Genomic DNA, 15,716 nt, shown 5'->3' with positions numbered 1-15,716 from the left:
TCCCAGCAGGCCAGACACACACACACACACACACACACACACACACACACACACACACACACACACACACACACACACACACACACACACACACACACACACACACACACACACACACACACACACACACACACACACACACACACACACACACACACACACACACACACACACACACACACACACACACTCATTCATCCCCCCCCCCCATTCAAGGAGAATGCAGTCTCTCCGCCGGGGTTTTGACTCCGCCCCCGTGTCCTCCCACACACGGCACGTGTGCAGATTGACTGCACCCGGCCACCGTACGCCTCCAGCCCCTGCAGGACAGATTTTACTTCCGCCCGTGCTGCTCGCTTCCCCCACACCCGCGCTCGCTTCTCCCACAGCCAAAACTTTTAACCGCCGCCCACGCGCTCGCCGACACACACGACCACCGCGCTGGTTGTGAGCGGGCCGCAAAAATATCCGTTGAGGGCCGCGTGCGGCCCGCGGGCCCCATGTTTGACATGCCTGCTGTAGAAGGTAGGCTCCTGGGAGTGACAATTGGAGGAGCCTCACGGTAATGTAAATAAGTTACTGTGTATAGTTAATTTATAGTGGTAATGTCCTGTCCCTGTTTCTTGTTTTGTAGTTACATAGTTACATAGCAGATGAGGTTGAAAAAGACACACAGTACGTCCATCAAGTTCAACCTATGCTAAATTTAGACGACAGATACATATCATATATTTTGTATTAAGGTCTATTGATCCAGAGGAAGGCAAACAGAAAACCCAACTGAAATATCATCTAATGACATCTGATAAGGGGAAAAATTCCTTCCTGACTCCAAATATTGGCAATTGGATTACTCCCTGAATCAACATTCTTCTCATGTTTACTTATTTGGTATATCACTGTATACTTTTCCTTTCTAAAAAGATGCCCAACATTGTAGCTAGGGAAAGTGTCCTAACCAGTTAACGTCCGTAGCCATGGAAGTGCAGAAGCTTACAGGTTCCTACAGAGGAAGCCTATGTCCTATTGGGGTTATGAAAGTAGTAGAATTGGGACCTTATCGGAGTGGCCGGCTGAAAGGCCCCCTGTTGTCTCTGAAACAGAGTGCTTAAGATAGGCATGAGGTACTTGGCACTGGGACTGTGATCCCACAGTTCATGATTGTATTGTATGTTATTATTTATATTGCGCCAAAAGTGTACTCAGCGCTTCACAAAGAATACAGTACAGGGAATTATAATAATACAATAAGCGCAGCAAAATCAGACAATAGGAAAGGAAGTCCCTGCCCCGAAGAGCTTACAATCTAAGTGGTATGATGGGAGAGTTACAGAGACAGCAGGTGGGGGAATAAGTGCTGTAGATGGCAGTGCTTGGCCACAATGGGTGGTAGGAGTGACTGAGTGTGGAACAGTAGCCATGAGTGCAAGCTATTGGGATGCTTGATTTGTTGGGCACGTTTTAAAGTTAATCAGTATTAAATCAGAATGTTAACACCATTTACAGTGGAAGAGATGGTAGGGAGTCATGGGTGACATCAGGTGTGTATCTCTGGGTTCAGGATTAGGCTGCGTCCCCCGTGGTGCTGACCGTGCTCATGCTTGAGAGCGGTGACGTCACCAACTCTCCAAGCATGAGTGCCGGTTGTCCTGCCTATTTTGCAAGCAAGAGCGGGGGGGGGGGGGGGGGCATTGCGTGCTTCAAATTCAGTTTTTGAAGTTGAGCGTGCTTCAAATTCAGTTTTTGAAGTTGAGCGTGCTTCAAATTTAGTTTTTTTTGTCTGCTCAAGCACCAAGCTTGGGTGAGTGTGAGCAGGGACTTCCACATAAAGACTGCAATAAGTAAAAGCGCCGAGCGCACAGCACGCTCAGCGCCAGCGGGGGACGCAGCCTTTGGGGAGATCCCCAGCAGCAGGAAGGAGTGAGGGTAACCTAAGATGGTGCCCAATTGATATGAAGAGTTTTGGACGCCACACAGAAGATGGCCACTTAAGATGACAGTAACAGATACAAGCCTAAGCTCCTCCCTAGAATGAGACCGTAAGAATTACCTAGGGAACAATTAAAGAGTACAAACATGGTTGTTAACCAGTTAAAGTGTATATAGTAATGAATGTCTTGATGTGAAGAGCATTATCAGCGGCTGTTAATAAAGCTTCTGTTTTGTAATATAAAAGTTCCTAGCGCCCTTCCTTATCCCGTCAGTATATCTATGCCCAGCCTGCACCCTGATAAGGTATGAGAGAAGGATACAAGCCACGTACAGTCAACTCCTTAAGAGCCGGGAAAGGAGGGTTATACATTTTAATACATCACTTAACTATTCCAGCATAAATCCTTTAGTTTCTGCTCTTACTTCTAATGGGATACCATCTGTAGACTTTAATGTAGCTCATACATATGCAATATTCTGAATTGATATATTATTTCTTTAGCATGCTGGTGTACGCTTGACTTGCATCTTCATCACAATCCATTCCTACCAGAGGTTTTTATTGCTTGGTTTTGACTCGTTAGTTGCTGCCTTATTACAGAGACTTAATAGGTAGGGTGATCATATCTGTCCCAGCAAAAAATCGGGCCAAATGTTGCGCATGCGCAGTCGCGAGTGCCAAATGCGCATGCGCGAATGGCGAGCGCCGACTGTGATGCGCGAATGGCTAGCGCTGACTGCAGTTGCCGACCACGCATGCGCGATTGACGTTTGACGGATGCTTGTGTGTATGTGCAATCGGCACTTGCCGAACGGGCATGCACGATCGGAACTTGCCGGTCACGCATGCGCAGCTGGCAAGCGCCGTTCGCGCATGCACACGAGTGGTTGGCAAGTGGCGATCGTGCATGTCACTTTTGGCAAGTGCCGATTGCACATGCACACAAGCATCCGGCAAACGCTGATTGCGCTTGCGTGGTCAGCAAGCGTTCATGGCATATGCGCAGTCAGTGCTAGCCGTTCGCGCATCACAGTCGGCGCTCACCATGCATGCGCTGTTGGTGCTCGTGACTGTGCATGCGCAACATTTGGCAAGTGCCGATCACGCATACGCACAAGCGCCTGCAAGCGCCAATCACGCATGCACGCCAAGTGCGGAGAAAAACCGGGACAGTGAGCAGAAAAGTCAGGACCCAGGACAAACGGCAAAAAAACGGGACTGCCCTGTCTAAACCGGGATGTGTGGACACGGGAAGTCATGACAAGTGGGGCCTCAATACACCCGTACCCTAATAACCACAACAAACATCAAATCGGGGTAAAATGGCCACAGTTTTATTCACAAACGTTTTGAGGAGGTCCCCACATTTGCAGCAGAACGATCCCACCCATTGAGCCCATTGTCCTTCTCACCATGGATCCAAAGATAGCGGGCGCACTCCACTCCTTTGGTGGTTGGTGCTCTAGCAGGAAAGCGGGTATCCCTGCAAAAATTGCTCCATAAACTTCAGTAAAGAACAGTTGGGTCAGCGCTTTCCCCCCCTGATGGCGGCCCTTAGCTTAACCCCCACACCGCCAGAGGGCTAATATTTCCCCTGCCAAAGACCCTCCCTCTCAAAATATATTTTAAACATTGCTGCTGTATATGGCAACACCCCATCCCCACATCCCCCATGGACGTCACACTGGCTCCCAACCAGAATGTAAAATATAATAACAATTTACATCAAAGTGGATGCTGGTCGCTGGTAAGGACTGGGTTTCTGGCAGTGGAAGGGTGAAAAATAACGTTGGAATGATTCATTTCATTGACTGATTCCTCCCTGACACATCATTTGGTGATGAATTCCTATTCTGCTGTTTATTTCTGATACGTGATATTATTCTCTCCCTGGCTGTAGGATAGCAGAGGGTATGAGGCAGCTGAACAGTTTCTGAATATTTTCCACATCATCATCCTTCATTTAACTTACATTAGACACACATTCACCCACAGGACATCCCCGGTTATTGAGCTACCTCTCACAGATGTGGTATAATGCTGAATTTCCATCTCACGATATAACACACATCTATCATGTTTTATACACATTCACCAAAGCCTTGGTCGGAGAGAGAGAGAATATATATTTTTCTTTTTCCTTCTGATTCTTTTCTTTTTAACAGTACAGCAAAAAGATACCCAGGCGCTATCTCAATGCGCAGTGTGGAAGTAAATAAATAAATAGAGAGTATATTACAACCTTTGTGGGGTATAGTACCCCTTAACCTGGTAGTGCCCTCCTGTGACATTGACCCCAACAGGATCTATCCAGGACCCTTGATAGTAATGGAACACAGAGAAGAATGGGGGGGCGCAGGGTGAGGGATAATGCAGTACAGATGGCGGATGGTGATAAATCCTGACAGGGGTCCGGTGGGGTAAATTGCACCCAAATGGATCTCCTGTCTGGAGGGTGGTGGGAAACTATTGGTATTAAAGTCAATTAGAATAATAGAATATCACTCACACGGCAGTGTGCAAGTGCTGGTGCATCAAGATTTCTTTTTCTTCTATTTCTTCATTCCGACGTACATTTCTTCCTGCTTCTCTTGCGGCCGTCCCTCCTCGGGCTGGGGGAAACCTCCTAGTTCTTGCCTCGGTCCCTTGAGTGATATTCTATTATTCTAATTGACTTTAATACCAATAGCTTCCCACCACCCTCCAGACAGGAGATCCATTTGGGTGCAATTTACCCCACCGGACCCCTGTCAGGATTTATCACCATCCGCCATCTGTACTGCATTATCCCTCACCCTGTGCTCCCCCATTCTTCTCTGTGTTCTTTTCTTTTTAAACCTACAGAATATATCACAAGCAATATCACAACGGGTTTCTTTCTTCGTGTGCAATCTAAGGCCGCGCTTATAGTGCGCGCGACAGCGACGGATGACGTAACCGTCACCGCTAGCGAAAGTTGTATTTCGCTTTCCGGCGACGTCGCAGGCGACCAGGTCTTTGATTGGTCCAGAGGCTGTCATATGTGGCGACAGCCTCTAAAAATTTGACCGGCTTCAAGAATTTGCGCAGCCAGCGTCGTTCCCTAAACCCCCCCCCCCCCCCCCCCGCAGGTCGAAATCCCTGCCTCACCGCCGAGTACATGAGCCAGCACCCACTCGGGCCGCGCTGTGCCGCCTCGCCTTCTCCTGCAGCTTTCGCATCCATGCATCTCCGCCACCGTTCTCGATCGCCATCACCCTCGCTGGGCCATCAGACCTTGTCCTTCTTCCTCTGCGCTGCGCAGCCATTTCTCCGGATACCAGGAAGCAGGATACTCAAACGACTTTGCTCCAGTAGATCCTAGAAGAAAGACGAAGATAGGATCCCTCCCCCCTCAAGGTACCCCTTCCCCTGGCCTTACCTCACGGCTCCTTAGGGGAGGGGCCGCTCGGCCCTGTTATACCGCCCTTCTAGGGCTTTCTTTATTACACACAAAAGGCCATGCCATTACTGTACATTAGCTGCTCACACTCCCCACAGACGTGTCATAGACACTGCGCTTGTACCATTGCCCCCATATCACCCTGCCATCGCAAACGCTCCCCGCACCCCCCCCCCCCCCCATGTTCCCATTTTACTGTGTTCCCATCTTTCCGTGTTCTGGGACATAATATAATTACTGCAACATCAGATGGCCACAGCAGATGTTAAAATTGCTTTGTTTTGATTGCAAATTACACATTAGGACTCAGATCCACTACCAGCAGATATAGATTTACCGAAATGACTGTTTCCGGCATAAAATCTAGCATAGGAAAACGAGCCTGTGGTCAACATCTGAGGATACACTTTGTTCTCACCCCGATTTGAGACCTCTTAATAAAATGTCTATTACCCACCCCTAAAATGCTCCATTGAAATACTCTGAAGAAATGTGATTGTGACATAATGATGCTAATTACTGATCTCATATTAGATACTTTTTTTTATTTCAGGAGGCATTAATTTAAACTGCTATTGAACAGGATTTGACGATGATAATTTTTTGCCATGCCAATATATTCTCTGTACTGTACGCCAGCTTATGTCGGGAGTGACTCAGACCAAGTACAGTAGGATTCAGGAGGATTGATATCAGTCATTATACATCACCCCGAGCCACTCACCATACAACCAATTATTTTTAGCTGTATGCTCATCATATGAAAACCATCTTTAGCACAGTCGGTTTTATTACTGAACTGGAAATTCTGACTTGCTGATTTTATGAAACATACACAGTAGGTGTTGTTATGTCTTGTTTGCAATCAGAATATAGATGTGAAGCTGATGTAGCTACTAATCTACTAATTAATGATGGAATTGTGTTCTGCATTAAGCAATGCTTAGTATCCACAGTGTCACAGCCGGATATCTGTCTAAATACATGAAATTCAATGTGTTCAGAGAAAATAGTGTAGAATTAGATATGAATAATATTACCAGTGAGTGTGTGAGCTCTACATAGATAAAATGTGCAATCCACTGAAGTCAGTAAAGAATTGAGCAATCTAATTGTTTTCCTTAAATTAATCTAGCCACACTAAAAGAAAACATTTAGCTGATTTTGCTTTATTTTAAATTTATCACACATTGCATTTCTTCTGGGGCCCTTTAATTAAGTGTTATATATATATATATAATCATTGCATTTTAAGTTATGGTGGGTGAAAAAGGCAACAAAAAACCTCCACCGTTAGCATATAGCCAATAAACAATATCACTTGTGAGCACATTCACATGTCTTAGACAGGTGTTCACCCCTGCTTTTCAACCATTATCACCCAGCATACAGTGCTCCCACTGCAGCAAGGGATTCTGGGAAATGACATGCAAATGAGCACACAATGTGTCACCTTTTCCTGGAATATCCATACACATGGAGCCCATTTAAGCAGATGCATTGCTGTTCACACAGCTTTTAAGCACAGCATGGGACTAGCAAAGCAAGTCAAACCACTCACAGACATGTTTCATGAGTCCAATTTGCTTTATTTTGTACACTAACCTCTTGTGTGAAACCGTATCAAAAGCCTTTGCAAAATCTAAGTAGACCACATCAACTGCATTACCCTGGTCTACATTCCTACTTGCCTCCTCAAAGAAACTAATAAGGTTAGTTTGGCATGACCTATCCTTCATAAATCCATGCTGACTATTACTAATAATTTTGTTTTCCATTAGGTATTCCTGAATATTATCCTGTACTAAACCTTCAAGTAGCTTCCCCCTTATTGATGTCAGGCTTACAGCTGTAATTCCCCGGTTGTGATCTAGCACCCATTTTAAATATAGGCACCACATCTGCTTTTTGCCAATCTTGTGGTACTGAGCCTGTGGAAATGGAGTCCTTGAATATTAAATGTAATGGTTTGGCTATTACTGAGCTTAACTCCTTGAGAACTCTTGGATGTATGCCATCGGGGCCAGGTGCCTTATTTACTTAAATTTTATCAAGCCGCCTATGAACTTCTTCCTCAGTTAACAAATTGTTTGTTAATATAGAGGTTGTGGCTTCCTCCTGCGGCACTACTATTGCCATTGATTCTTCCCTGGTAAATACAGAGGCAAAGAATTTGTTTAATACCTCAGCTTTTCCTTATCACCAATAATCTACCTGCCCATATCACACGGAAAGGGTCGTATATTTTCTTTTCTAATTGTTTGTTATTAAGTTACCTAAATAACTTTTTAGGGTTAACCTTACTTTCTATTGCAATCCTTTTTTCATTATCCATGTTTGCTAATGTGATTTGCCCTTTTGCAACTTTTGTTACATTCCTTATAATTCTGATACGATGCCTCCGTCCCTTTTGACTTTAAGAATCTAAACGCCTGCCTCTTCTTGTCCATTTCCTCCCCTATCTGTTTATTTATCCACATTGGTTTAGACTTATTTCTTTTATACTTATTACCCATGGGTATACACTGATAAGTGAGCTTTTCTAACAATGTTTTAAAGACTGCCCATTTATCTGCAACATTTTTCCCAGCAAAAACATCATAGTTACATAGTAGATGAGATTGAAAAAAGACATACGTCCATCAAGTTCAACCTATGCTAAATTTAGATGACAGATATCATCCTATATCCCTACTTACAGTATATTGATCCAGAGGAAGGCAAACAAAAAAAACCAGTAAAATATCATCCAATGATATCTCATAAGGGGAAAAATAAATTCCTTCCTGACTCCAATAATAATCAGATTACTCTCTGGATCAACATCCTTCCCATGTTTACTTATTTGGTATATCCCTGTATACCTTTCCTTTCTAAATGAATACTTTGTAGATCAGTCCTCATTTTATTAAAATCTGCCTGTTTAAAGTCTTTGTTGAACCCAAGTAATCTGAGTGGCTGGGGCTGTGCGGTGTTTGTTTTTTGGTTTGTTTTTTTTGGTTGAGCACCATTGGCCTTATCTGGTTGGTGGAGCACCCTGGCAAGGCTTTTGCTACTTACTGTTGTTAATGGTATTTTAATAAAAGCTGTTGCCGTTTAACCTCCAGATTTTTCTTGTGTGCAAGTTTTATTTACGGGTATGTTTCAAGTGCTGGAGGGGAGCAGCGACTGCATCAAAGGTTATAAGGTCAAGTCCATATTATCCTTGATGATGAAAAATGAATTTAAAAGAGAGCCTGGAACAAAAATAGAACGAGGCAGTCGTTATCTCTGAGGATCTGCCACTAAAGGATTTTTATGATTTGCTGCCTCTGGCCACTTCAATCAGAGAATGTCCTTTAGTTTTCCTTGCATTGTGTAAAATGGGCTTTGTTCCTCAACGTATACTTTTACAGAATTACAGAACACCCTGACATGTATCTCATGTGGCAGGGGAAAAAAATCAATCCTTTTGTTTCTTTAGCCGTGGACTCACATAAACATGAAATCTTGTCTTTCTGTTCGATAGCATCTCAGATTGAAGACTTCTTACATTTGTCTTCATCAGTTGGGCGCTGTACAGTAACTTGTCTTTGGTCCGGCATCATTGGTATTTCATCTTAAAAGCAGGTTTGCTAAAAAAAAATTGTTATAAAAAAAGCAGGTTTGCTGGAACTGGAACATTTTGTTGGAGAAAGATTATCCCCCCTCTTGAATGTAATATCATCCGGAAGACCTGATGCGTCTTAGTTTTTAACCCGTTCTATTCGGAACCAGATATTTACTGGCAGAGTAGAGCAGCGCACACACGATACAGTGGGCCAGTGTATTACTGTAGGCAGCATTACCAGGCTTGTTACATTCACCCAATCTGTGGCTTACAATTGTACTTCAACAACAGTACTTTAAATAAATTATCTCCAAATTAAAATAGAATTCGAGCAGCCCCCTATCACCAAATAGTCACTGGCTCACGTTAATCTGTTCTGGTTAAGTTTTACTGAAATGTGCGAACCTTGTTAATCTTTAGTCTTACAGTTTGCACTGATGTCTCAGGAACCAACGTTATAACAGCATGGCAACTGCTTCTATAATAACTACTTCCTATAACTCCTCCCCTAACTGCTCCTATAACTCCTCCCCTAACTGCTCCTATAACTGCTCCCAATAACTCCTCCCCTAACTGCTTTTATAACTGCTTCCTATGACTCATCCCATAACAACTCCCCTAATTGCTCCTATAACTGCTCCCTATAAATCCCTCTCTAACTCCTTTTTATAACCGCTTCCTATAACTGCTCCCCTAACTCCTCCTATAACTCCTCCCCTAACTGCTTTTATAACTGCTTCCTGTGTCTAATCACATAACACCTCACCTAACTGCTTTTATAACTGCTTCCTGTGCCTAATCACCTCACCTAAGTGCAGCTATAACTGCTCCCTGTAAATCCCTATCTAACTCCTTTTATAACCGCTTCCTATAACTCCTCCCCTAACTGCTCCTACAACCGCTCCCTGAACCTCCTTCCCTGACTGCTCCTATAATTGTTTCCCATAACCCCTCCCCTAACCGTTCCTATAATATAACATTTCTGATCCGTTCTAGTCTCACCGTTAAAAATATCCGTAGCATGAAATCTATGTGTATGAGGTTTATTCCATTGCTGATAAGGCTCTGGAGTTTTCACACTGCTCACTTTGCCTCTCGTCTCGATTCGTGCTATACCCGTCATAAACGGTCCCTGATTTTCCCCCATAAAAGAGAGGGTGAGGGGGGGTGAAATCCGTTATGCTGCTCCAGTGCCTCCGATCATCTCACCGTGTCTGTGATCTGTATAAGCCGCGCTCTTTCCCAGATTAAAAGAACAAAGATATTAAGCGAAGCTTTTAGCACTTCAATTAATGGGATCCCTCTGGTTTCCGTCTCCCTTATCTGCCTTTGAGGATTTATGATTTCACTTTTATTAATCTAATCTCGGAGCTTTGCTACATAATAAACGCATTGCCAGTGGGGGATTTCCACACAGTGCTCGGATACGTTAAAATGTTTCTATTACTGAAGAATCTTCCTGCTTTTTCATGAATTTGCTAGTGATGTTTTTTCCGGATATGTTTGTATGTACTGTATGTATGTATTTATGTATGTATGTATGTGTTTATATATATGTATGTTTGATGGGTCTTGAATGTGCAGTTAACCCCAGAGGGGCCTGAAATAATAAAATGGGATGTAAGGTTCACGTTAAAAAAAATAAAGACTGTTAAATGAATAGCGCTAATTGCTGCCAGTCTGCCTGCATTTGTTCATGTAATCCCTCTTATTTGCCTCAGGTGGGGGACGGAGTCGTCCTCCTATACGTTATTCCACCGTGGTCCTAGGTCAGACAAAAGGGAGGCAGACAACAGCAATGTAGATATTACAATGGTATTTATAAAGTAATTAGAAATCGATGCTCAGGTACCATATGATCCTCAACAAAAGGATCATTAAATGCATTCACATTACATAGAGACATAACACTCCCCAACATACCCTGCGTATGTGTGTCAGTGTCTTTCCGTATGGCCACCCAATCCTGGGTGTCAAACACTGTGTAATGGTGCTGACACACCGTTGGAACTTTTATCTACTGTAGCAGGCCTGTACTTCGCAAACTGTTTCAATACCCCTTTATTTGGCTTCTGTTGAGGATCCCCTCTGATGGTGTCTGTGCCTCCGACTACTCTCTGTCTGTAATGCCGGCATCCCCAGCGTTCTACAGACTCACGAGGAAGAAGTGTGGGACCTAAAAGGAAAGGACTGGACCAGGACCTGCCGAGAGGAAACCCCCAAAGACCCCTAAGAACGTAAGAATATTACAAAATGTGAGGGAAAAACCTGCATACATTTTGTATAAATCTCTATATTTCTCCACTGCAAGCCGGAATCCATGCTCTCTTCATTGCCCTGAGGACTTCTGAAACAGACTACAGGCAGTCCTTGGTTATCCAACGGAATCCGTTCTGGAAGAAGCGTTGAATAGTGAAACCGTTGTAAAGTGAGTCCCATGTTAATCAGTGGCGGTGAGCATTGGATAACGCACTCAGGCGTTGGTTAACGCATTCCGGCGTCGAAAAACAGCCCATGGGGTTGCATTGTAAAGCGTTGGATATGCCATTTGTTGTAAAGTGAAACGTTGGATAACGAGGACTACCTGTACTGTGGGACGCTTAAGAAGAAGAGATCCTTACATATAACCCCTGAGTATATGTTTTACTTTACACATATATTGCACTAAGTATTAAACCTCTCTAGCAGAGGTCACATTTGTACACATTTGCACATGCTTTTTGCACACATAGTATTGTATCACTTTTGTTGAGCACTATACCAACACTTGTATATGCATTTCACTTTTAATTATAATCAGCACTGTAAACATATATTGCACCAGTAATGTGATTGTATATATATATATATATATATATATATATAAAATTGCACTTGGAAACATGCACTAGCACTTTAATAGAGTTTATATTAAAGTAGATAGCGCTCCCCTATTGTTCTACATTACTCTCTAATGTGCTTGCCGCTGAGACCCTTTCTGTGATCAACTGCACTCCCTCCCTCCAACCAGCAGCTGCTAATTTGGGCGGATCGTTGACTGGCTCTCGGTCACCAATGGTCAGTCTTGAGATCCATCAGCCAGTAACAGCTCTGCCCTCGTGTGTCCGCTCAGCCTCTCTCCCTAAGTCTCTCCTTCTCTAGGGTCCATTGTCATTGGCCATTTCCATGTACCTCATGAGTCACATGCTGTGTGCACTTGGAGAGGAGTCGGGCAGGGGGCAAGGTGTGTGAGTGCTGCGTGCATCTTAGAGGGGTTCCAATAATTAGTAGAACATTTTGTTAGACACAGGATAGGATGAGTACGTGGCCTTAGTCTGCTTTTCATATTCTGTCACGCTTTGTCTAACATAGTTACATAGTTACATAGTAGATGAGGTTGAAAAAAGACAAACATCCATCAAGTTCAGCCTATGCTATATTTAAACGACAGATACTTTATCCTATATTTGTACTTATAGTATATTGATCCAGAGGAAGGCAAACAAAAAACCCCAGTGAAATATCATGGGATTATATCTCATAAGGGGAAAATAAATTCCTTCCTGACTCCAAGAATTGGCAATCAGATTACTCCCTGGATTAAGATCCTTTCCATGTTTACTTATTTGGTATATCGCTGTATACCTTTCCTTTCTAAAGATGTCCACCCTTTTTTTGAACAGATCTATTGTATCTGCCATCACAGTCTCCATGGGTAATGAATTCCACATTTTAACGGCCCTTACTGTAAGCAACCCTTTCCTTTATTGCTGGTGAAATCTGATTCCGTCCAACCTTAAGGTATGACCAGTGTCATTTGTTCTGCACTTGGGATCAATAGTTATTTTGAAAGCTCCTTGTATTGTCCCCGAATATATTTGTATATAGTTATCATATCCCCTCTTAAACGCCTCTTTTCTAATGTAAACAAATCTAATTTCGCTAGCCTCTCCTAATCAGATTATCCACCCTCTTTATTAATTTAGTGGCTCTTCTCTGCACTTTTTCTAGTTCCATAATGTATTTTTTATGAAACTGTACTCCATATTCAAGGTGTGATCTTACTAATGCTTTATAGAGGGGCATAATTATGTTTACTTCCCTTCCATCCATCACCCATGTACAGTAATGCAAGATAAGATCTTGTTTGCCTTTGCAGCTACTGCATGATTTTGGGCACTATTGCTAAGCCTGCTGTCTACAAGCACTCCTAAATCCTTCTCCATCAAGGATTCACCTAACTTATCCCCATTTAATTAGTAAATTGCCTGTTTATTCTTGTTTCCCAAATACATAACCTCACATTTATCTGTATTAAACCTCATCTGCCATTTACCTGCCAACGTTTCCAGTCTCTTCAAGTCCTTCTGGAGAGAAATTACATCCTGCTCTGATTCTACTACCTTACACAATTTAGTGTCATCAGCAAAAATGGAGACTTTGCTCTCGATGCCAACTTCAAAGTCATTAAAAAGTAGCGGTCCTAATACTGATCCTTGAAGTACTCTCAACTTTAGCCAAACCTGAAAAAGTTCAATTTATGACAACTCTCTGTTGTTTATCCTTCAACCAGTTTTTAACCCAGGTCCAATTTCCTTTATTTTGTACACTAACATATAACATGTATGTCACGTACCTGTCACAGAAATGGAGTTGGAGAGGAAGTAACAAATTATTGAGGTGACATTCAGATTTCCATTAAATATATACCACAGCTCTCGAATGCCCTTCCCTTCAATATTTGATAACACCCTCTCTCTCCACCTTCAAGCCCTCTTTTAAAACACACCTCTTTCATGAAGTATTTCAGTTGTTCCCTTGGCTAGTAGTGTACATCTCATATGCATTTACTATAACATCCTCCTACAGCCTCTGTAAATTCTCCCTACATGCCATTTAGATTGTAAGCTCTTCGGGGAAAGGACTCATTATCCTAATGTTACTTTTATCTCTGAAACGCTTATTGCCATTATGTTTCGTTATTTTGCGATGTGTATTACAGCTGTAAAGCGCTACGTACATGGATGGCGCTATAGAAATAAAGATTTACATAGCTATATTATATAAAAATAATAGTGCTGTAATATGAATAATCTTGGTATTCTCAACTAATATCATTTTAAGAATGATAATTAATTTATTATACAGCAGCAAACAAAGAAGCCGCAATGCACATCCAGTATGACAATATTAAGTTAATTACTCTATGTTTTTTCTGTATTTTTTCTTCTCATGGATATGGGTCATTTAATTGAATCCTTTGACCAAAACATTTCAAGCCTGACTCTTTCTTGTTACCGGGCGCAGTTAGAGAGGTCACAGTAATATTCACGTATTTAAAATGCCGCTGTAAGCATCTGGCTGACCACAATAAGGCCCTATCTGAACTTTTATACATGGGGGGTCATTCTGTAACGCGTGTTAGTTGCTGATCAGGAACTAGGACATTGACACTCCTATATATGTCAGTGGGACATTCCGTGGCCTAGTCATTACTTTACACCACACTTTAGATAATAATCCCTACGCTACACTATGTAAAAACTAGCAGCGCTATACAAGAACATGCTATAATCCCATCCAGTTTTCAGGAATATGATCAGACCTCTCCTGTGTCAGCAGCGCCGCAAGATCCTGCCCAAGATGTCACTTCCAAGGATGGGAAGATGGTCAGACAGACTCCATTCAATTCTTTGCCATCTATTTCCTGGACTTTCCCGGCTGCAAAACTGGAGCTAACAGTGCAACTTGATTTATGATTTGTGTTTATTTTAAATCTGGCACAAAGTTTTTTGATAGATTGATACTAAGAAACTCAGAATGAAAATGCATCATTCAAATCCTATTTACTACACCAGGGTTCTTCAACTAATTCTTGAAAGGGCCTGATCAAGAAACATTTAGGAATAAAAGGGCCACAAGTTTATTGCTATGCCATTTTATATAATGTTCATTTGCAAGCATATAGGACACCTGTACCATATATATTTATATTCGTGTAACTTAAAAGTATGTTCGCTATGAAAAACTGCACTTAGCTGACTAAATAACTAGTTTGAAATTAGCAGGATCAGAGAGTCCAAGAGTCACATGAGGTCCCCTCGCGGGCGCCAGAGGAAGAACTCTGCAGCCTGCACTATGTGCTGCGTTGGTCACACATAATTGCACACGTACTGAGATACACACAGACCCACACATGCTTGTACACAGCTGACCCCACAAGACAGACACCGAGGGAAGTCAAACACACGCATATAATTCCGCTGCGGTCTACCGTCATCTCTTTACACCCCAAGGAGTCCTTGCCTAATCTGTGAGATTAAATGCATATGGTTATGAGATTCGTACTGAGAATAACATTTCACATATTTGGATGCTTACATACATACATCATCTTAACCTTCAGAGTCGTGTTTTATTAATGGCAGTTGTACCATTGATGCGAAATATATTACCTTAATAAATGAATTACTCAGTGTCATACTTTATTTATTGCTATTCTGGTATTTATGGCAGAGCAGTAAATATTTCTGATATCAGAAAAGGGAAAACGTCTGAATAATTAAGATGCTGGAATTTTATACTTGTAACCCCTCTTTATTTTACCTCAGATTATATGGCCTATCACTGAAGTGGGAGCCTGAGACCTATGGGTTACTGTTTAATTCTATTAGTGTGTGGTACAAGTTGTGGGAGACTGTAGTGACTAGACACAACATAGTGTTAATGAATTATAGCAAGCTTTATATACTCATATAGCTATAATTAGTGGTGTTACATATCTCATATGAATC

At 42.4% G+C, this 15,716-nt stretch overlaps 1 long non-coding RNA gene across 1 annotated transcript; it reads left to right on the top strand.

The window, feature by feature from the left end:
• The first annotated feature begins 218 nt into the window (after positions 1-218).
• LOC142465833 (uncharacterized) lies at positions 219-15,392 on the top strand. The gene is made up of 3 exons (XR_012787990.1): positions 219-562; positions 11,024-11,180; positions 14,545-15,392. It is a non-coding gene; the product is annotated as an uncharacterized LOC142465833 (long non-coding RNA).
• Positions 15,393-15,716: the final 324 nt, after the last annotated feature.

This window comes from Ascaphus truei, chromosome 14 (assembly GCF_040206685.1).
Source record: "Ascaphus truei isolate aAscTru1 chromosome 14, aAscTru1.hap1, whole genome shotgun sequence".
NCBI lineage: Eukaryota > Metazoa > Chordata > Amphibia > Anura > Ascaphidae > Ascaphus > Ascaphus truei.
The sequence above is the reverse complement of the archived record's forward strand: the minus strand, read 5'-3'. Positions and strand labels throughout refer to the sequence as shown.